Genomic DNA, 22,458 nt, shown 5'->3' on the forward strand with positions numbered 1-22,458 from the left:
CTACGTGCACGGATTTGCTCGGGGAAGAGGGGGGAAAGCTTCCTAGGATCACGGAGAGTGCTTTAGTGGGCAGAGGGACGCGAGAGCCAACATGTAGCCGGAGATCGACCGGAGCTCCGAGGTGGAGAGGCCTCGGTCTATCTCGAGCACCGGGGCTCTGCTTGCTTACTCGGGTGGCTAGGGAGGTGATTGGGGTCTTGGTGAGGTGGAGCGATGGGTTCTGGAGCAAGGGGAGGGGCTATACATAGGCCCGCGATGGTGAGCCGACTCGGGGGCGCCGGTGATCCACCGTGGCGTGCATGGGGGTGCAGGGAGAGGCTGGGGTCGAAACCACAGTCTCAGGACATGGTTTTGGACCGCGAGGACTCACTACGAGAGAGAGGGAGGGAGGAGAGGCGAGCTATCGTGGCCGCGCTCCTCTGGCCCTTTTGGTGCATGCGGGCACGCGTCGCACCGGCTCTTAGCGCAGGAAAGGAGGGGCCCTGAGGGCTGCCTGATGCAGAGGGGTTGTCGGGGGAGAGGAGAGACACCGCGAGGAGGCTGGAACTAGGCGAGGGAGTGGCCCTCACCTTGGTTGCTCTCTGTAGCACGACTAGAGCATAGTTTTGGCGTGCCACGGCATTCTGGTGCACTATGGGGTGCCTTGGACGTGTCTAGCATGTCCTGAGCACTGGCTTTGAGATGCCTAGCCGTTGGAATCCCGTGGAAGTCTTGGCTGGTCAAAGAGGGACAAGAAACAGGTGCTGTCAGCCTTGGGCTGAAGCTCAAATTGGGGATTTTGGCTTATATACTTTGAACCAGAGAGGGGCCACTTGACTGGAGTTCGGCATTGATGTCACTCACCTATTCTATGAGTTTAGGAGAAAGGGATTGGGTTTAGCTAAGGTTAGGAGGGGTTTTACCCAACTGTCGGAAGGTGCTCGACAATGGTTTGGGCTGGCTACACCCCACCACTGGCTATGCAACTTAAGAGGATTGTGTTTGGTGCTAAAAGAAGGAGTTTCACCAAGTTTGAGCTCCATTTGACAAGTTTAGCTTTGTAAACTTTAAAACATCACCAAATGACCAGATTTGTTCCTTCCAAAGAGAGTGTGGTCAAAATAGGTCCCACAAATCCCATTTTTGGCATGGAGTCCTCATTTGAGGTATTAGGCACTAGTGCAAAGTTTCAGCTCCAATGAATAAACTTTGCTATGTAGAGTTGCTTTAACTCCATACTAGACACAAGGGGTTTTGCAATTATTTGGTGACCTTAATCACCTTGGATCAAGGTGAAATTTATATGGGTACCAAATATGGCATAGGGATACCATTGGAATTTCCTAGGAATTTGTTGAGAATATTTCCTTTGGAAATATTTCAAAAGGTCAAAACAGAAATAAAGGGTTTTCAGGGTTTTACTCAAATAATAATAATATAAATAGGAGATGAAAATCTTATGTATGGAAAATATATGTCCTTCTGATCATCTCCAAATTTTCTCAGATTTTTCTAATCCAGAAAAGTATTTTTCCATATAGGAATATCATTTCTGGCCTCAGAAATGGACATGCAATCAAAATAAGAAAAAAATTCATAAAATAATTATTTTGTGGTTTTGGTGAACTAAAATGGTGCTAGAACCAGATGAGATACTTTGAGTAAGAACACTCCTTGCCATCAAGGACTTGTAGTGCAACCCAAAGCAGGGTTTTGAATTGATCAGACATAAGAAAAAGGGTTTTGAAAATGATTGGGTCATGAGAATTGTGGTTTTTGATATCACACACTCAAGCATTAAAGAATACAATGGCAATCATGGCACTCGCAACATTAGTTTTGAAAAAGTTCTGATAAACTCAGATTTTTGAATTACACAAAATGTGATAGTGAAAGCTGGGTGTGACAGTCTCTTGTGTCCCCAATACACCCAGTCTTTACCGAATAATAAAGCGGCTATCGTTTTTTTCGGAATTTCCGCCAGAACATTTTTACAAAAAAGTCCGTGCCGTTTGGTTGAATAAACCCGCAGTCCAGTAAATAAGTTAAAAAACGTTTCACGTAGCTGCTTCGGGGCGAGCCCACGGCCCGTTGAGACCCAGATGTTGCCCTGGAAAACCTATCCGAGACCGATCTAGCCAGAACCACGCTCTCCGCTACTTCCCCGAGCTCCCTCCTACTCCCGACCGCGCCGGTCGGACCTCCTCCACCTCGCATCGTAGTCGGTGACCGGACACTTGTCGGACGAGCAGATGAGCAGCGCATCTCTCTCTCCCTTCTTCTTCTCTCTTCCTCACAACTCCCTCTCTTCAAGATACCAGTATCTCCAGGGCCACCAACACGATTCGTCCGTGCTTGAATCCAGCGAGATCCGGCAGCGGGCAACCCATCCCCGCCCCTCCCGTGCTGGATGTGCAACGCCTCCCCCTTGGAGTTTGCCTCCAGCGCAGCCGCAAGCCACCTCCTGCCTCTGCCCTCGGGGAGGTCTGCAGCAACGGTGTCCTCTGGTGCACGCGGAGGTCTCCGTGGAGGTGGAAATTCAATTTGACCTCACCTCAGGCGTATGTGCTGGTGAAAGTAAACACCATGGTGAGAGGGAGAGGGTTCCAGCAAGTAATATTCCTGATATGTATATGCCAGCAAAGAGGGAGAGCGCCTCTGATGGCACCAGTCCATCAGAATGTGTCAATCACGCCACAGAGAGCATCACTAAAGCAGCTCGATCAAGTTCTTTCAAGAAGATGCTGAGCCCGATCATGAAGTCCAAGTGTGTTAGAAGCAGCCCATCTCTTGCTGAGAAGGAAGACCCCAACACTGCAGCTGTGCCGGCAAGCAGCAGAAACTGCGTGCCCCGCAAATTGTTGCTCAGTGATCTCTCGAGGACTGAGCGGAGGCAAGCATCATCCAATTGCCAGCCAAATGGAGAAAGTCGGCATATGACGGAGGCTTCTTTATCACCTGCTCATCTCCGAGCAGTTCTTAAATGTGATTCCATAAATGGCATTCCCTTGTATGATTTTTGTGTCGATGGCCCGGAAGAGTCCATTTCTTCTAGGTACTGGGAGAGTGGGAGTGAACTGAGCCGGATTTACACTTTCCATAGTAGTGGTAAACGAGGAAGCACTGCTGGGAGGTTTTCCAAAGATGAGCGCAGATGTTTGCCTCCAATTGTAGGCCAGATGCAGGTTTCCTCCTATCTATGCTCTGAAGTTGGAAAAGATGGCATTCTGAATAATTCTGTCAACACCGAGTTTGTTCTGTACGATATCGCTCACGCAAGGCGAAGTTTTGCTGCCGAGGAGAAGACCGAGTGTACGCAGCCCAGTCAGCCGGAATCCTGTGGCGTCGTTGATAAACCAGTCTCTCGTGAATATCCACAAAAGGTTAATCTGATTGACCACCAGCATGATGCAAGGCATAATCCAGAGGTATCGACATCTCGGCCATGGTCTGAAGAGGATCTTTATCCTCATTTGGAGATTGCAACAACAGTCATTTAGATCCCATTTAATAAGGACAAGAAGTGTTCGTCCGCTGGTACTATCAAAGTGGTCACACCGAGTGGTCTGCATGGATTATCAAGCGATAATGAATCCAACACATCATCTTTGCTAGATAGATGGAGGTATGGTGGGGGTTGTGATTGTGGCGGATGGGACATGGCATGTCCACTTGTCATTCTCGAGAATGCTTATGATGATAACTGGGTTGATTCTGTAACGAAAGAAAGCAAGCATCATATGGAGCTCCTTGTTCAGGTGTACCACCATGCAATGCAACCCCTATATATTTTTTATGCAGACTTGTTCATTTACCGTTTCCGGCTGTTCCGCAAGCTATTGCTTCTCCGACTGAGGTATCCCTCCCCACACATCCCTAAGGCGTCCATCCATCTGCTAATGCCCTCATGTCATCGGGTGTGATTACCCTTTTTTCTGGACGAAGGCAGCAAAATTAGATGAATATACCAACAGAATATTTACCAAATCTGAAGGTGCTAAAATTGATCTACTCATCTTTGCCCTGATTTGAATAATTGTCAGTGTGTGAACACGTTACTTAGCATCTTTTCCAATGTGTGCGATGGGTTCAGCTAGAGAAATTTTGAAGCAGTTAAGATGGGGATTTGTATCATATCCTGCTGGTGTGTGTGATGTTCTTTACTCTGTTTGTGGCAATTTTGTACAGGGAGATATGATTTGGATTAGTTATGTGATGTTCTGTCATGTTTTTTGCACTCCTTCTTAAGAGAGAAAATTTTAGATATGTGTACTGATTATTGGTACCGACACTGATCGTATTTATTGTCATCTGTTCCAGGTTAGTCATGTAGGGAAAGTAACACTTGATCATAGGATAATAAGTTAGTAGATGTATGTAAAGTTATGTAGCTTCATCAAAGATATGTCAGTTTTTAGATTTTCCTGCTCCCTGTAAGTTTCTCCTACTTGCCTATTTGTACAAGGAAATTACTTTAAAGGAATTTGTGTGCCTGTTCAACACACTGAATTTTTTATTGAGTGCGGCTAGGAGATTCCGACAACAGCGGCGGGTTTTGTGTCAGCACGCTGCGAGGAGCTGCTGACAGTGACCCATGGTGGTGGATCAAAGTTGGAATTCATGTTGGAGTTAACTGATGATTGAGCTAGAACGGAGCAACAAAGGAGGTCGGCCAAGGACATGGCCGCGGATAACACACCTTGCTCTGTTTCCCTGGCGACCCAAGGTTGGTTGCATCCTGCATGACCTCATATTTTTCAAGAGAAGTTATGTGATGTTAATTCGTGAGACATTTGACATGATACTGTGCGAATGTAAATGTAATCCGCGGTGTAGAGCAAACAGAGTGAACAAGCCAAGAACGGGTTGGTTAGTCTATCGGCGTCATACTTTTCTTTTTGTAATTCTATCATACTATATAGTTAGTACAAGATCATCAAATATTCACGATATGTTTTGGAAATATAATTTTGTGAAATCGAATGCACAATCTGTTGAGATGAGAGGAGACAAAGGCTTGTTGTTAATAACTTGAGTCGATTTGATGATCGCCCAGGTGGCCGTGTAGCCATCTCAGATGGAGTCCGATGAGAAGGACCAAAAGGAGGTGCCGGCAGGTACGATAAGATTCAGCTTAACGAATTTTTGAAGAGGCCCTTGGCACACTGCAAAACTTTTATTTGTAAATGTTGCATGCTACTACCTCCTAATTAATATCGCATTGAAATGAAGTAGATGCAACTCTTAATAGATATTGTAACATGTTTTGGTTTGCAGGTTAAATATTTGACATCCTATGCTTGGTAATGAGAGCAATGCAATATTTTGAAGGGGCGCACATGTAAGGTAAACTGGTATATGTCTACCTGTCAGGCTGGAAACAACAATTTGCTTTATGAGCTACGAGCTCCGAATAAATTGCTTTTCTCTTTCCTTCAGTTGTCATCTTATTCCAGGATTGGCATCACCGATAAAGCGGAGGTTTTTTTCCATTCAATCAAATTATAAATTCCAAATTTGTTACCCGTGTCAATAAGTATTGTACTTTTTTGTTAGAATGTTGTTTGCCATTTATATTAATTGCCATTCTTATCCACTTCCTCTAATTGCAGCTCTTTGTGTGAATCATTTAGTTCATCACCAGTTAGATTTTTAAAATTAGTTGATGAATTGATAATTTGGTACAACATGAAGATTGACCTCATTGTTATATAATATTCTTTAGTTGGAATAAGGCGACCAAACTAGATCAAGTGATTCATAATTTGTGTGTTGTCTACAATCTCACATTTGCAGTTTTGAGCATTGTTCTCTCCTTCTTTTCTTGATAAAAAATGAATTCTTCAACTTTGTTTTCTCATGATCACATCTTAAGTGGTAAGGATATTTTAATAATACATTGATATTTTAGTTATACATTGCCCCAAAAGGCAATTCGCTTTTACGTTTATTTCAAAAGTTCACTCTTTCACCTCATTTTCTTTAAAGGTTGAATGTTTCATGTATAAATGATATGCATTGTGATATTTCTTAACTTGAATATGGATAGACAGCCATATACCCACACAAGTAAGCGATGTGGACCTATGTGTAAGGAAGATAGCGCATGCGATTTTTTCTCCCGTTGCAACGCACGGGCACATTTACTAGTACAATGGTAAATTGTATAGGTGCACTAGTTCAGCGAAGAGAAGGTGATACAAGTGTAATATTGAAGGTAGATATAGGTTTATGTAATCTAAAAATATAAAAACAGCAAGGTAACAAATAGTAAACAGCGAGCAAAACATTGTATAAATGCTTGGAAACAAGACCTAGGGTTCATACTTTCACTAGTGCAAGTTCTACCAACAATACTAACATAGTTGAATCATATGTAAATCCCTCATGTGCGACAAAGAGTTCACTCCAAAGTCACAAATAGAGGAGAAAAAATGAAGAAATTATTGTAAGGTACGAAACCACCTCAAAGTTATGTTTTTCGATCAATCTTATGAGCTATCCCTATAAGTGTCACGAACAGCCTTAGAGTTTGTACTAAAATAACACCTTAAGATACACATCAACCAAAACCCTAATGTCACCTAGGTACTCCAATGTCACCACAAGTACCCATGGGCTTGATTATACCATATGCATCACACAATTTCAGATTCATCATGTTCAATCCAACACAAAGAACTTCGAAGAGTGCCCCAAAGTTTCTATCGGAGAGTCAAGTCGACAGCATGTGCCAACCCCTATGCATAGATTCCCAAGGTCACGGAACGCTCAACTTGACCACCAAAACATACATCAAGTGGATCAATAGAACACCCCATTGTCACCACAGATATCCCATCACAAGACTTACATTAGGTGTTCTCAAATCCTTAAATACTCAATCCGATAAAAAAACTTCAAAGGGAAAACTCAATTCATCACAAGAAGATAGAGAGGGGAAAACTCCATATGATTCATCTATATTAATAAAGCTCGCGATACATCACGATCGTGCCATCTCAAGAACACGAGAGAGAGAGAGAACAAACACATAGCTACTGGCATGTCCATCTCAATAACACGAGGGAGAGAGAGATCAAACACATAGCTACTGGTACATACCCTCAGCCCCGAGGGTGAACTACTCCCTCCTCATCATGGAAACCGCCGGGGTGATGAAGATGGCCTGCGATGATGGTTTCCCCCTCCGACAGGGTGTCGGAATGGGCTCCCAATTAGTTTTTCGTGGCTCTGGAGGGTTGCGGCGACGGAACTCCCGATCTAGGTATCTTTCTGGAGGTTTCCTGATTTATAGGAATTTTTGGCATCGGTCTCACGTCAAGGCGATTCCCGAGGGGCCCACTAGATAGGGGACGCGTCGCACCCCTGGCTTGTGGCCAAGTGGTGGGCCCCCTCCGGTTGATTCTTTCACCAGTATTTTCTATATTTTCCAAAAATATTCTCCGTAAATTTACAGCTCATTCAGATAACTTTTATTTCTACACAAAAATAACACCACGGTAGTTCTGCTGAAAACGGCGTCAGTCCGGGTTAGTTCTAACCAAATCATACCAAAATCATATAAAATTATTGTAAACATGGCATGAATACTTCATCAATTATAGATACATTGGAGACGTTTCACGTGGCAGCTTCCTTCACAGTGGTTGGGGCAGGGCCGTATCACTTGGGTCGGCCCACGAGTCAACCTCAAGGGTAGCGACACGCGGGTCGTGGTACCCCTGGGTCCCCTCCCATGCGTGCGGCGTCCATGCTTCGCCCGCCAACGATGAAAAATCATGGGTCCATTGAAGTCCGAGGCCTTGAAACAACGCATGGCAGACTTCACAGGGTGGAATGCGCCCCCTCCCTACAGCGCCTGGGAACCATCGCCCAAAAATTAAAGCATGTGCGTGGAGACACGGTCACACAATCACCTCTTCTATTCCAATTCCCCCTTCATCTCTCCTCCGCTCCCCTCACTACCGCCGCCATGGCTCCAGGCAAGAAAATCGCAAACCTCGCAGCTTCCGCCAGCAAGAGTGCCCAGGCGGAGGAGCTCGTCCCGACCGTGCTGTCGTCCTCGACCACCAGGGAAAGCGGGATGATGAAGGTGCATCCTTTGTTGGCCTTCGAGCACTTCAAGGGAGGTGCCACTCAGATCTAGTCGAGCGCGCGGTAGTAGTGAGAGCTGACGAGCACGATGGTTCTTTTCTTCCTCTACTCGCTCTACATGGGGCTGGTGCCCCCCTTTTCTAACTTCCTCTTAACCATACTGGGCACTACCGGATCCGTGTAGTCCACTTTCAACCCAACTTCAACCTCGTCCTTTCCCTATTCACATACCTCTGCGAGGACTTCCTCGGGTTAATGCCATCTGTGGTGCTCTTCCATACCTCGTCCGAGTGTGTCAGCTTGGGGATCACCTGTTCTGTCCGTGTCCAAGAAAGATGGAACTATTAGACTTTGCGTCGATTAACGTTTTCTCAATGAGGTCACGATCAAGAACAAGTATCCACTCCCAAAAGATTGAAGACTTGTTTGATTAGTTAAATGGAGCTAAGGTATTTTCCAAGATTGACCTCCGATCTGGATATGACCAATTGAAGATCCGACCTGAAGACATACCCAAGACTACGTTTGTGACCCGGTACGGTCTATACGAATGCAGTGTCATGTCTTTCGGGTTGACTAATGCCCTAGCTTACTTCATGCACCTCATGAACAAGGTCTTCATGGAATACGTGGATAACTTTGTCGTCGTATTTATTGATGACATCTTAATATTTTCCAAGTCCGAAGAAGAACATGAGAAATACTTGAGGTTAGTATTGGAAAAGCTTCAAGAACTTTATGCCAAATTCAACAAGTGCCAATTCTGGCTGAATGAAGTTGGATACTTGGGTTATACCATGACGGCAAGTGGATTGGTGGTTGATCCGTCCAAGATTACTACGGTAACCAACTGGGAATCGCAAATTAATGTGAAGGAAGTCAAGAGCTTCCTCGGACTCGCGGGATATTACCGCAAGTTTGTCGAAGGATTCTCCCGCATCGCTCGACCTATGACTCAGCTCTTGAAGAAAGGCATGAAGTTAACGGACGCCAGAGTGTGAAGCAAGCTTCCAAGAGTTGAAGAAGAGACTAACTACCGCCCCGTTATTGGCCACTCCAGATATCAGCAAGGAGTTTGTGATATATTGTGATGCCTCCAGAACCGGGCTCGGTGGGGTTCTAATGCAGGATGGCAGAGCTGTGGCATATCTGTCACGACAACTGCGCCCGCATGAGGAGAATTATGCCACCCATGATCTCGAATTGGCAGCCGTAGTGCATGCACTAACGACATGGCGACATTACCTTTTGGGGAAACAATGTGAAATATACACCGACCACAAAAGTCTGAAGTATATCTTCACCCAAAGGGAATTGAATATGAGGCAACGAAGATGGTTGGAATTAATCAAGGATTATGACTTGAACATTCAATATCACCCTGGTAAGGCCAATGTAGTGGTTGATGCCTTAAGCAGGAAGACCAGCACCTTGAACGGCATGCTATGGAAAGGCAGCCCGCCTTATATGAAGAAATGGAGAACTTCGGAATGGAACTAGTGGAATCAGGATTCCTAGCTAACCTCAAAGTCAAACCAACACTGGTTGATGATATCAAGGAGGCCCAGAAAGGTCATAAGAGCATTGAAGGCATCAAGAAGAAGCTTCAAGAAGGCAAGGCCCCAGAATTTTTGGTGGATGAACAAGGAGTGGTGTGGTTTGCGAAACGTTTATGCGTACCCAACAAGGCTGAACTTTAGGATTCGATCCTACAAGAAGCACATGATACACCCTACTCTATTCATCCCGGTGGTACCAAGATGTATCAAGACCTCCGAGAACGATTCTGGTGGCATGGCATGAAGAGGGAAATAGCGTCTTACATTTCCAAGTGCGACGTGTGCCAGCGAGTCAAGGCTGAGCATCAGCGACCTGCTGGACTGCTACAACCAATTCAAGTGCCATAATGGAACTGGGACAAAGTCGGCATGGACTTCATCACGGGATTGCCCAGGTCAAGCAAAGGGCATAACTCCATATGGCTCATTGTTGACCACCTGACCAAGGTGGCCCATTTCATTCCAGTAAACACCACTTATGATGGAAGCCAATTGGCTAGTATGTTTATCCATCGTGTTGTGAGCCTTCACGGAGTTCCCAAGGAGATTGCATCTGACCGAGGCACGCAGTTCACCTCAAGATTTTGGAAGAAGTTCCAAGAAGCCCTCGGAACCAAGCTCCCTTCCAGCACCGTTTTCCACCCGCAAACGGGTGGACAAACGGAGAGAGTAAACCAGATACTCGAAGATATGCTCCGCGCTTGTGTCTTGGCACATGGTGCCAAATGGGAAGACTGCCTGCCGTTCGCTGAGTTCTCATACAACAACAACTACCAGTCCAGTCTCCAGATGGCCCCATTTGAAGCATTATACGGACGAAAGTGCCGCACCCCGCTCAACTGGTCCGAAACCGGTGAAGGGTTGATTTCCGGGCCGAAAGTTTTGCAGAAGGCAGAAGAGAAGGTGCAGCTTGTTCGAGAAAATCTAAAAGCAGCCAAGTCGCAACAAACGAGCTATGCAGATTCTCACCGCAGAGAATTGGAGTTTAACCTTGAAGATCAGGTGTACCTTCGTGTCACCCCTCTCAAGGGAACCAAGCGTTTCCATGTGAAAGGGAAACTTGCTCCAAGGTTCATCGGACCTTTTAAGATCATGGCAAGGCGTGGAGGAGTTGCTTAATAGTTGGAGCTACCTCCGGAACTTTCAGGTGTGCCCAACGTCTTCCACGTGTCACAACTTCAGAAGTGTCTTCAAGCGCCAAACCGTTCCGATCCTTACAAGGACATTGACCATCAGGCCATTGACCTTCAACCGGATCTCACCTGTCACGAGAAGCCAATCTGCATTCTGGATGAAGCCGAGCGTTGCACCAGAAGCTGCAACATCAAGTATTTCAAGATTCAGTGGAGCAACCACACCGAAGCCGAAGCAACATGGGAGCGTCAAGAGTCTCTCCGATCTGAGTTTCCGGACCTTTTTAGCACCTAGCCTAGGAATCTCGGGGACGAGATTCTTGTAAGGGGGATAGGTCTGTCACACCCTGTTTTCACTACCACTTTCTCTGTAAAGCAAAATCTGAGCTTGTTAAAACTTTTTCAAAACTAATGTTATGAGTGCCATGGTTGTCATTGTATGCTTGTGTGTTTGATCATGTGATGATAAAATCCTCATTTCCCAATATTGAATTATTTCCAAAAACTTTTACTTGATTCTGATTAAGGTAAAACCCTACTTTAAGTTGCACTACATGCCCTTTATGGCAAGGAGTGTTCCTACCCAAAGTTGGTGATCTGATTTTAACTATATTTTAGTGCTCCAAAACCACAAAATAATTATTATGTGAATTGTTTTCTTAATTTATTTACATGTCCATTGCTAAGGCTAGAAATGGTATTCCTACATGGAAAAATACTTTTCTCCCTTAGAAAAATCTGATTAAATTTCGAGATGATTAGAAGGACATATATTTTCCATACATAAGATTTTTAACCTCTGTTTATATTTTAATTATTCAAGTAAACCCTAAAAACCATTTTTGTCTATTTTTATCTTCTAAAATATTTCCAAAAGAAATATTCTCAATAAAATCCTAGAAAATTCCAGTGGTATCCCTAAGCCATATTTGGTGTCCACGTAAAGTTTCACTTTGATCCAAGGTGGTTAAGGACCCCAAATAACTGTAAAACCCTTTCTGTCCAGATTGAAGTTAGAGCAACTCTACATAGCAAAGTTTGTCCAATGATGTTGAAACTTTGCAGGGGTGCCTAATACCTCAAATGAGGGCTCCACACCAAAAATGGGATTTGTGGGACTAAATTTACCCACACTCTCTTTGGAAGGGACAGATCTGGTCAAATGGTGAAGTTTTCAAGTTTACAAAGGTAAACTTCTCCAATGGGGCTCAAACTTGGTGAAACCCCATGTTTTAGCACCAAACCCAAACCTGTTAAGTTGCAGCACCAATGGTGGGGTGCAACCACCCCAAACCACTGTCGAGCATCTTCTGACAGATGGGTAAAAGCCCCCTTAGCCATAGATAAACTCAACCCCTTTGCTCCAAACTCTCAGATTAGGTGGCCAGTATCAATGCCCAGCCCCAGTCAACTGGCCCTCTCTGGTTCAAAGTACAAATGCCAAAAAACCCAATCTAAGCTTCAGCTCAAAGCTGACAGCACCTGTTTCTCCTGTCTCCCTTGACCAGCCGAAGCTCCCACGGGACTTCAACGGCTAGCCTCATCCCAGCCAGTGCCCGGGACATGCTTGACACGTCCAAAGCACCTCAGAGCGCACCAGCATGTTGTGGGATGCCAAAACTGCGCTCTGGGCGTGCTACAGGAAGCCACCGAGGTAGGGCGACGCTCTTGGCTAGTTCTAACCTCCCCTCTGCATCGAGTGACCATCAGTGCCCCTCCTATCCCGCGCTAGTGCTTGTGCAACGCGTGCCCGCGTGCACCAGTACCGGCCAAAGTTGCGTGGCCACTAATGCTTGACTCCCCTCTCTCTCCCTCTATTGCAGATGGTTCTGGCAGTCCAAAACCATCTCCTGAGACCGTGGTTTCAACCCCAGCTCATCTCTACACCCCCATGCGCGCCACGGTGAGTCACCGGCGCTCCCGAATCAACTCACCGTCGCGGGCCTATATATAGCCCTCCCCCTCACTCCAGCACCCCTCAGACAAATTCGCCACAACCACTAGCACCTCCCTAGCCTCCCCAGCAAGCCAGCAGAGCCCCGATGCTCGAGATCGACCGAGGCCCCTCCGCCTCGGAGCTCCGGTCGATCTCCGGCTACACGACGGCTCATGTGCTCCTCGGCCCACCAAAACACTCCCCTTGACCTCAGGGAGCTTTCCCCCAACTTTCCCAAGCATATCCGTGCCCCTAGCTACCCTCTCGACCACCTCCCGAAACTCCTCCCACGCGGCCTCCTTGTCGCCGGGGAACCCGTGCCTCTCTGTGGTTGTTCCGACCACCAGCGGGTAGGCGGCGACGAGCCGGACCCATTTCTATCTTCGTTGGGGCCCGAGGACGTCGACAGCCTCGCCCACGTGCTCCTCTTCCTCTATAGCCAGAGGTAGGAGACAACCCCGACAGGTGTGCCCCACCTGTCGGTGGCCCAACCACCTCTCCCTTGCTGCCCGCAGCCGCTGTCTGCAGGGCCCCGCACGTCAGGTTCAAACCTGACGGCGCACGCGCCTGGGTAGGTTGTCAGTTGGCCTTTGGGCCGGCCCAGTTCCAGGCCAAAACAGGCCAGGGACTTAGCCCATTTTTTTTTTGTTTTAAAACTGGATTTTCAAAAAAAGTTATAAAAAGATTTAACCAGTGTAAAAATATAAATTTTTCACTGATATTCTTCTAAAAATGTGTAGTATTTAATAAGACCATTGGTTGAATTTTGCAGCAACTATTCTGTTTTACAATAATAAAAAGGATTAAATTGGAATAGTTTTGCTTCTGTTTAGTTGATTTTAAAAATATTCCTTCATTGGGAAAAGACGCAAATATTTTTTTAAATAACAACTTAGATTTATCTGTAAAAAACAACATTTTTAAAATGCCTTCCTGATTTGTTTTTGTGTAAGCTATTCCTTATTTATTCTTTTGACGATGATAGAAAATCCGTGTGATGAGCGAATCGGAGCGGAAGACCTCGAAGACTCCGGATACCTAGCTGACCAAGGCAAGCAGCCCTTTGAGCATGACTGAGCATATGTTATATTGCATGCTAGTGTAGCTAATATTTCCGTTGCATATGATCATAAGTGTCGGTAAATCATTGATGTGATGTTACTGATGGCTCCTGCGGGGCACATGCATTGAGCTTGATCCTACCACCTATGAGGGTCATGCTTGTATCATGTTGACAAGTAAAACTAGAGTAACAGTAGCATGAACATGTTGTTGGTATAAATCAAAGACTTATGAAAACCCCGTGGGGTGCCACTAGTCCCCGAGGGTGATGATGAGTTAGGTGGCCACTTTTGGTGAAGTGGTGCACCGGGTATTTGCGTGAGTATGGTTTTTGAAATGGGAATAGATTTATCATGTGTCGATCGTCCGAACCTTACATGTACAACCACGTTACCCCTTTACGGGACGGGGCTATGTTGATTACTCTGGTCAGTGCTAGCAAAGAGCCACATTACTAGGGGCGGGAGTGATGTGTGGTCACTCTCGTGATGGGGTCATGCCAGGTAGGGAGACTATGTCGTTTTTACGTGTTCCACGCACACCGTTGGTCCCGCATGGTTGATACTGTCCAGAGCCGGTGATCGTAAGATGTACAACATGTGGGCTGGGTACCAATCGAGTGGACCTCTTTGCCTAGTATCGTCAGGGGAAAGGCATTGCTCGGGTACTTACCTCGGGTATGTTATATACCACGAGTCGTGGATGACACGGAAGTTTCCCGGATCTCGTGAGTCCAGCGTACTACCTCTACAGAGTGTAAAACTATTCGAATAGCCGTGTCCACAGTCAAGGACAGTTGGGTGGTGTTGCTTAAACTACGTCCAGTCGTTTCCGCATAAACCAAGTGTGTGTGAGTGGTGATAAAGATGAGTTATTATGGAAGTAACGATATGACTAAGTTTGGTGACTTGGCATATAGGGTGAACACAAATGGTTCAGCCCTCGATAGATATATTGATATCTGTAACCTGTTCTTGAAAATAGTTCTTAACTTATGATGCATACCTGTGATCATGTTTATTTACCACCAAGAGATATCAACCAAAGATGCATGTTATTGTTATCCTTCACCTTCATTATTCATATCATGGGTTGTTTGCGAATACATTCAAAAGTACTCATTGGCTTGCCACTGGTTATATTATTGACCAGACATGGAAGGACTAGAGTTTGGAGATGAGTACGTCTTCGGAGGCGCCCCTGCGAACTAGGACGCTTTCGAGTTAGAATGTCTGTTCGTGTAGGCTTGATGGCATGGGCACCCACTTAGCCCCTATGATTTCTGCTATTAGATGTATCGGTATGATTTTGCCTTGGGCCCAACCTTGTGAACTTGACCATTGGGTCATGTGATGTAATAATTCGGTACTTGGATATAACACTCTATTTATTCCGAATCTGTGTCCGGTTAGCATTGATCTCTCGGATCACTGAGCACGTTCATTCGGTGATCTCGACTCAGAAGTCAGGGTCCCCACATCTCCAGACGAACGATGGAGAAATTCACGATTCTGGATATGATTTAAGGGTTTTCTCTTAGAGGAGTAAATATAGGCCGAAGGAGGGCACCGGAGGAGGTGGGACCCACCCCGCAGACTCTTGGCGCGGCCAGGGGGTAGGCCGGGCCCACAGGTTGCCTGGGCGTCCTCTGCCCCCCCCCCCCTCTGTCCCATCTTTAGTGGTCTAGAAGCTTCCGTTACGCTAATTATTTATGTATTTTTCTCGGGATTTTTTGGGCTTCGTAAAATTGGGTAAAATCCCCTGCAAAAAAAGACATCGGCACACAGAAACTGGCACTCGGTGTACTGAGTTAGTAGGTTAGTCCAAATATGTGTAAAATGATATAAAATTGTAGCAAAAGATCACGGAACAAGTAGAATATAAAGATACGTTTTGGACGTATCAACATCCCCAAGCTTATTTTTTGCTCGTCCTCGAGTAGATATATGATAACACAATAGTTTGAGTGGTGACATGCTAACACACATATAAGAACTTCAAAGTAAAGCAAGTAAGATATGCAATTCAAGTCAAGACAATAACAAGCAAGAGTCTATATCTAGTATTGAATTTAGCAAAGTAAGAACATAAAGGTGCAAGAGCTCCCACTGTCCATGACTCCAATGTCTCCAAATGTTGTTTGCATGCAAGAAGTGGGAGATGGGTTGAGATCATAAAATATATATTTTTATTGAGAACTCAATTTACTAAACCTCACACTTGGTCTCTTTCGGAATCTTAATTTTTACTCATCCCCACACCACTAGTCAGGCACAAGTCAAAATGATCCTCTCCCTTTCGACTTTGAGCACTCATGCAATGGATGAGCGTAAGCAAGATATGTTGGCACTTAGGATGGCAAAGTGAATAATGACGGTGAAGAAAGACAAAAAGGTGTGAAAGTCTCACATCAATGAGGACAACCATAGGCGAGAGAAAGCCAAATGATAGATATGATGTGAGGAGTAGGGATTGCCATGTAACGGATGCACATATGAGATAAGGTAAGCTCTCCAATAGAACTAGTGGGGGTGCATCCAACTTGTTTGCTCATGAAAACCTAGGGCTTATTTGAGGAGGCTCGTCATTGGAATATGCAAACCAAGTTCTATAGTGTAAGGGTTCCCCCATAGTTATGCATGAATGATAATCTCTATGTAGTACCAATATAGCAATGGAGTACGAGTTTGGATCTTTCAAAAGGAATAGTAGTGTTGCCCCCTTCTCTTTTTTCCCTTTTTTATTTTTTTGTGGCCTCTTTGGCTCTATCTATTTATCTCTCATTTATCCTCTTTGGGATCTTTTTTTTGTCCTCTTTGGGATCTTTTCCTCACTTAAGGGCAACACTCTATGTTTTACATGAATAGAAAGAAGATCATCACACTTTATAAGAAGTACTCAACATAAAGACAAGTGAAAACTATCATGATGTATGCAAATGTATGCCTCTGCCAGTGTAGCACGATATGCAATAATACTAGCGCGTCATGTAGCAGTAATAAGGGCAAGACCCAACTAGCATGTGGCTCTACGATCAAGCAAAAGCATGTATAACATGAAGATCAAGTCATGAGATGGTGGATGTTGCATCGCAATGTATCTCGGAAAGGCTATGGAGATGCCTTAATAAGTAGGTATGGTGGCTGTTTTGAGGAAAGATATAATGAGGCTTATGTATGCCAGAGCATATCATATCATGGGTTTGGATGCACCGACGGAGTTAGCACCAACTCTCAATGTGAGAAAAGGCAATGCACGGTACCGAAGAGGCTAGCAAAATATGGATGGTGGAAGTGCCAACAATCAAATACGCACATTAGTCCGAAGAACTCATACACTTACTATCGGTAACTCTCTATCTAGTTACAAAATTCACAAAGAGACAAGTACCCCGAGGAGGAGTGTTTGTAGGTTTGGTTATACTTGCGCATCCTCGACTCATGGTAACGTGAGGGTACTCTATATATTCCAACCCCTCCAGAGGTTAGCTATCAATTTAGTAGCTAGAGTTCTCAAATAATTTTTAGTTTTTGAAAAACACACGGATTTCCCAAAATACGACACCTATCACTAAAACGCTCAAGCTCTTGGCACCAATAGTCCAAACATTACTCAAATCAATACCTCAAAACTATTGCAAGTTACTATTGTACTCAAATAGTAACCTTAGTTACTTACTCATGCAAGACACACAACTCAATGCAACGAGCCAACTCTCTAAACAAGATAAGCATGATAACTCACGAGAGTTCCAAAAGCAACCTAAATAAAAGCTCTTAAAAAGATAAGCATGAAAACTAAGAGCTAAGCATGACAGTTGCTATGTAGAGATAGAGAACACACATAAAAGATAAGCATGAAAACCTATGTTGTGTTCTAGAGTGGAATGGAATGTGTTTCTCTCCCAAACAAGGCAGGCTAGGTTTCGACTTTTTATGAACAACAATCAAAACTGAAACAAACTAAGAAGTAAAGAGCGGGATGCTCCAAGCATAGCACATAACATATGAAGTCATAAAAATATAGCATGGAGATGGACGAACTGATGATTGTTGATAGAGAAGGGGATGCACGGGATCATCCCCAAGCTTAGACGCTTGACTCTCGTTGAATATTTCTTGGGGTGCACGGGGGCATCGCCAAGCTTGAGAGCTTGACACTCCTGTATCTTCTTTCATCATCACCCATCGCATACTTGAAAATTCCCTTCATACGAAACTCATCATAAGCTGATTAGAGTGGTTAGTACCCTTAATAAAATAATTTATTACCTTCTGTAAATAAAGATTTTCATGCATAGATATTGTTTCTCAAGATTGCCAAAAGGTTTTTGCAAATAAAAAGTAAGCTTACGATTTGCAAAATGATGAAAACGCAAAACATGGCAGAAAATGTGAAAAACAGAACAACAGGTAGTAATTAATTTATTCGGTGCACTTCTGCAACCCAAATCAAAAACATCAGAACTGATTCCAGAAATTTAATTATATATATCATGCTGTCAAAAAACATCAGATCAAAAAGATGATCTGGTGTTTGTTGGCGAATTGTTTCATCAGGCAGACAGAATCTGTTTCTGGACAGCATGTCACAATTTTTGAACTTTCTTGCAATCGGAGGCTAAAACTTGGCACAAAGGTTGAAAATAAAGATACAATGATGTTTCTACAGTAGTAAGAAGCATCAAGACCAGTAAAACTGAAAGTAAAAACAAATTTGTTGCCTCCCAACAAACGCTTTATTTTATGCCTTCGAGCTAGGCATAATGCAAGAAGATCAAGTATTATCAACTCCAAAAGAATAACTTGCCTCGGTAATGGACTCATAAGGTAACTTAATCTTCGTTAATTGGAATTTAATGATTCCCTCTTTCATGTCAATGAGAGCACCAACGGTGCGGAGAAAAGGACGTCCCAAAATAATTGGACATGAGGGATTACACTCAATGTCTATAATAAGAAAATCAACAGGCACATAATTATCATTGACAATAATAAGCACATCATCAATTCTCCCTAAAGGTTTCTTTACGGAATAATCAACAATATTAACACCAAAAGAACATGGATCATAAGATTTCAAATCAAGCATATCATACATTCTTTTGGGCATAACGGAAGCACTAGCTCCAACATCACACAAAGCAAAGCAAGAGATATTATTCAATTTTATTTTGACCATAGGATCCCAACCATCTTCTAGATTCCTCGGAATAGAAGTCTCTAGCTTGAGATTCTCCTCACTAGCTTTGATAAGAGCATTGGTAATATGCTTGGTGAAGGCAATATTGAGTGTACTAGTGTGGGGGTCTTTAGCCATTCTTTGCAAAAAGGTGATCACTTCGGAAAGACTACAATTGTCAAAATCAAGGCTACTACCATTAATTAAAGTGGTAGTGATGTCATCTAAGCTCATTATTTTAGTAGTCTCTAAATTCAAAGGACTTTGTTGTCCTATAGTTGAGGTATTAGCATCACCATTAATAGGTCCATTGGGGCTAGGAGTGGGATGGGTGCTAAAAGTTTTGAGGTCCTCAACAACTTCTATAGTATCAATGGTAGTGTGTGTAGGAACGATCTTAATCCCCTCGTCCTCTTCTTTTTCTCTAGCCCATCTCTCTTTAAGTTTGGCTAGCATTCTTATGTTCTCATTAATTTGGACTTGGATAGCATTCATGGGTGTGGTGTTCCTTTCCTCAAGGGGGAACTTCTAATTTTAAGCATCTCTACATCATGAGCTATGTTGTCCAGCTTCAAAGAGAGACTATCTAATTTTTCTAGTTTCTCTTCTACACTCTTGTTGAAGGCCTTTTGAGAAATGATAAAGTCTTTAAGCATGCTCTCTAATTAAGAAGTGGAGTTTTTGGTGCTAGGATAATTGTTGTTGTTCCCATAGTTGTTGGATGGAAACAGTCTAGGATTGCTACCAAAATTACTTCTATAGGCATTATTATTGAAGTTGTTCCTAGAGACAAAATTAACATCAACATGCTCTCTTTCTTGAACAACCCATGAATTTAAAGGAACATCATGAGGATCATTAGGAGCTTGCTTAGTATGTAGAGTCATGATCATGTCAACCTTATCATTAAGGGAGGAGATCTCCTCAACGGAGTTTACCTTCCTACCTGTTGGAGCTCTCTCGGTGTGCCATTGAGAATAATTTGTCATCATCTCATCCAATAGCTTTTTCGCAGCACCAAGTGTAGTTGACATAAAGGTTCCTCTCACGGCTGAGTCTAACAGATTCCGCGAGGTAAAGTTCAATCCTGCATAGAAAGTTTGGATAACCATCCAAGTAGTCAAACCATGTGTAGGGCAATTCTTAACAAGAGATTTCATACGTTCCCAAGCTTGAGCAACGTGTTCATTATCCAGTTGCTAAAATTCATAATGTTACTTCTTAACTGGATAATCTTAACAGGTGGGTAATACTTCCCAATAAAAGCATCCTTGCACTTATCCCAAGAATCTATGCTATTCCTAGGCAAAGATTGAAGCCACACTTTAGCTCCTCCTCTCAAGGAGAAAGGAAAAAAGCTTAAGTTTGACCATATGACCATCTACTTCTTTATATTTTTGCATATCACAAAGCTGAAAAAAAAATTCAAGTGCAAAGCAGCATCATCTCCAGCACCGGAGAATTGGAATTTTATAACAAGGTTCACTAAAGCACGGTTGATCTCATAGGACGTGGCTCCAGTGGCGGGAGCAGCAATAGGAGTGTAGATAAAGTCATTGTTGTTGTGACTAGTGAAGTTACACAACTTGGTGTTTTCAGTGGAACCCATAGAAGCGACAACAAGAAAGAACAAAGCAACTAATTTTTTTGTGGTTTTTGGTATAAGACTCTAAAGAAAAAACTAGAAAGCAAATGAACAAGACTAAAAGGCAAAAGTAAAATATAGCGTGCAACTCCCCTATCTTGAAGACTGGAGTCCCCGGCAACGGCGCCGGAAAACTTTGCTTGATGACGAGATGATGTATATACTTCTCGCACCTTGTTGTTTACTCCAAGTGGAAGGTTGAGATGTAGTCAGCAGCAAGTTTTCCCTCATACAGAAACTGTAAGGTTTATCGAACCAGTAGGACTCCTAGGATCAACAATTAGGTGTCTCCCACCCTGCCGCTAGCAGAAGACATGAACCTGCACACACAACAAATAACTTTGCTCCCAACGAGTACAGAGAGGTTGACAATCTCTCCGGCCTTGTAGTTTGCAAAGGATCGAAACACAAGCGGGAAAAGTAATAGTGATTGCAATGAAAAAGTAAATGAAATATGTAAACGATGGAGGTGTAAACAATGATGGTGATATGGACACGAGTCACATGATGTTCACTAGTGATATATCTTTCCCAAAAGACAATAAACAACTATGCTTGGGTAAACAAATTACAATTTGGCAATTGACAGAATTATGAACGCACCGCAATGCTAATTATGCTACTTGATAGTTAGAGGTTCAATAGTAATGGGTAGTACGCCAAGACAAGTAGACCGTTTATTCATCAGCATCTACTTACTAATCATCCACCTTGATATATCTATTGAGAACATCTCGCCGGTATTAAGTTGTGAGCCCCACCCAAAGTGTAAACTCAAAGCAACAGACAACTGCATTAACAAAATATGCGTAAGGCAAACAATCCTTGCAACCGTGGTCACAAGCACCGTTGTTTTCTCCCTAGTGGAAACATCACATCCCCTACTCTCATGTTTCTGTCACTCAAGCTAGACATCGAGGGGCGTCAACCCACAATCATGCATAACGCTCCCTCTTGGAGTTACAATCTACTACTCGGCCAAAGCAATAAATAACAACGAACAACATGCATCAATCACTAAGGAACATGATATAAAAAGGATAATCAAATATATAAACCATAACAATCTGAACATAATCTCATAATCCATCGGATCCCAACAAACCGAGCATAGCAATAGTAAGAGAATTACATAGATGCCTTGACCATGTAGGGCAGCTCACAAGGACTAATCATGGAAACACAAGATTGGAGAGAAGACATCACATAGCTACTGGTCATGAACTCATAGTCTAAGGTGGACTATTCAGGGCAGGTCCGGGAAGCGTCCATGGAGGTGGAGAAGCTCCCGGAGGTGAATCCTCCCTCCGGTAGGGTACCGGGTAGAGGTCTCCTAACGCTCCCAATCTCAGAAGTGTTGTAGCGACGGAACGATGGAGAAATTCATGATCCTGGATATGATGGAAGGGTTTTCTCTTGGAGGAGTAAATATAGGCTGAAGGAGGGCATCGGAGGAGGTGGGACCCACCCAGGCGGCCTCTTGGCGCGGTGAGGGGGTAGGGCGTGCCCACAGGTCGCCTAGGCGGCCCCTGACCCCCCTCTGGCCCATCTTCGGTGATCTGGAAGCTTCCGTTACGCTGATTTTTGATATATTTTTCTCGGGATTTTTCGGGCTTCGAATAATTGGGTATGAAGCCCATGCAAAATAGACATCAGTAGACAGAAACTGGCACTGGGTGCACTGAGTTAGTAGGTTAGTCCAAATATGTGTAAAATGATATAAAAGTGTAGCAAAACATATAATAATGTCACCCAAAAGATCATGGAACAAGCAGAAATGATAGATACGTTTTGAACGTATCACATATGTGCCTATATTTACAATACTTTTATATAGTTCTGATGCACTTTATATGATTTATTTAG

At 43.9% G+C, this 22,458-nt stretch overlaps 1 pseudogene; it reads left to right on the plus strand.

The window, feature by feature from the left end:
* The first annotated feature begins 2,231 nt into the window (after positions 1 to 2,231).
* LOC123450411 lies at positions 2,232 to 4,623 on the plus strand (annotated as a pseudogene).
* Positions 4,624 to 22,458: the final 17,835 nt, after the last annotated feature.

Source organism: Hordeum vulgare, chromosome 4H, assembly GCF_904849725.1.
Source record: "Hordeum vulgare subsp. vulgare chromosome 4H, MorexV3_pseudomolecules_assembly, whole genome shotgun sequence".
NCBI lineage: Eukaryota > Viridiplantae > Streptophyta > Magnoliopsida > Poales > Poaceae > Hordeum > Hordeum vulgare.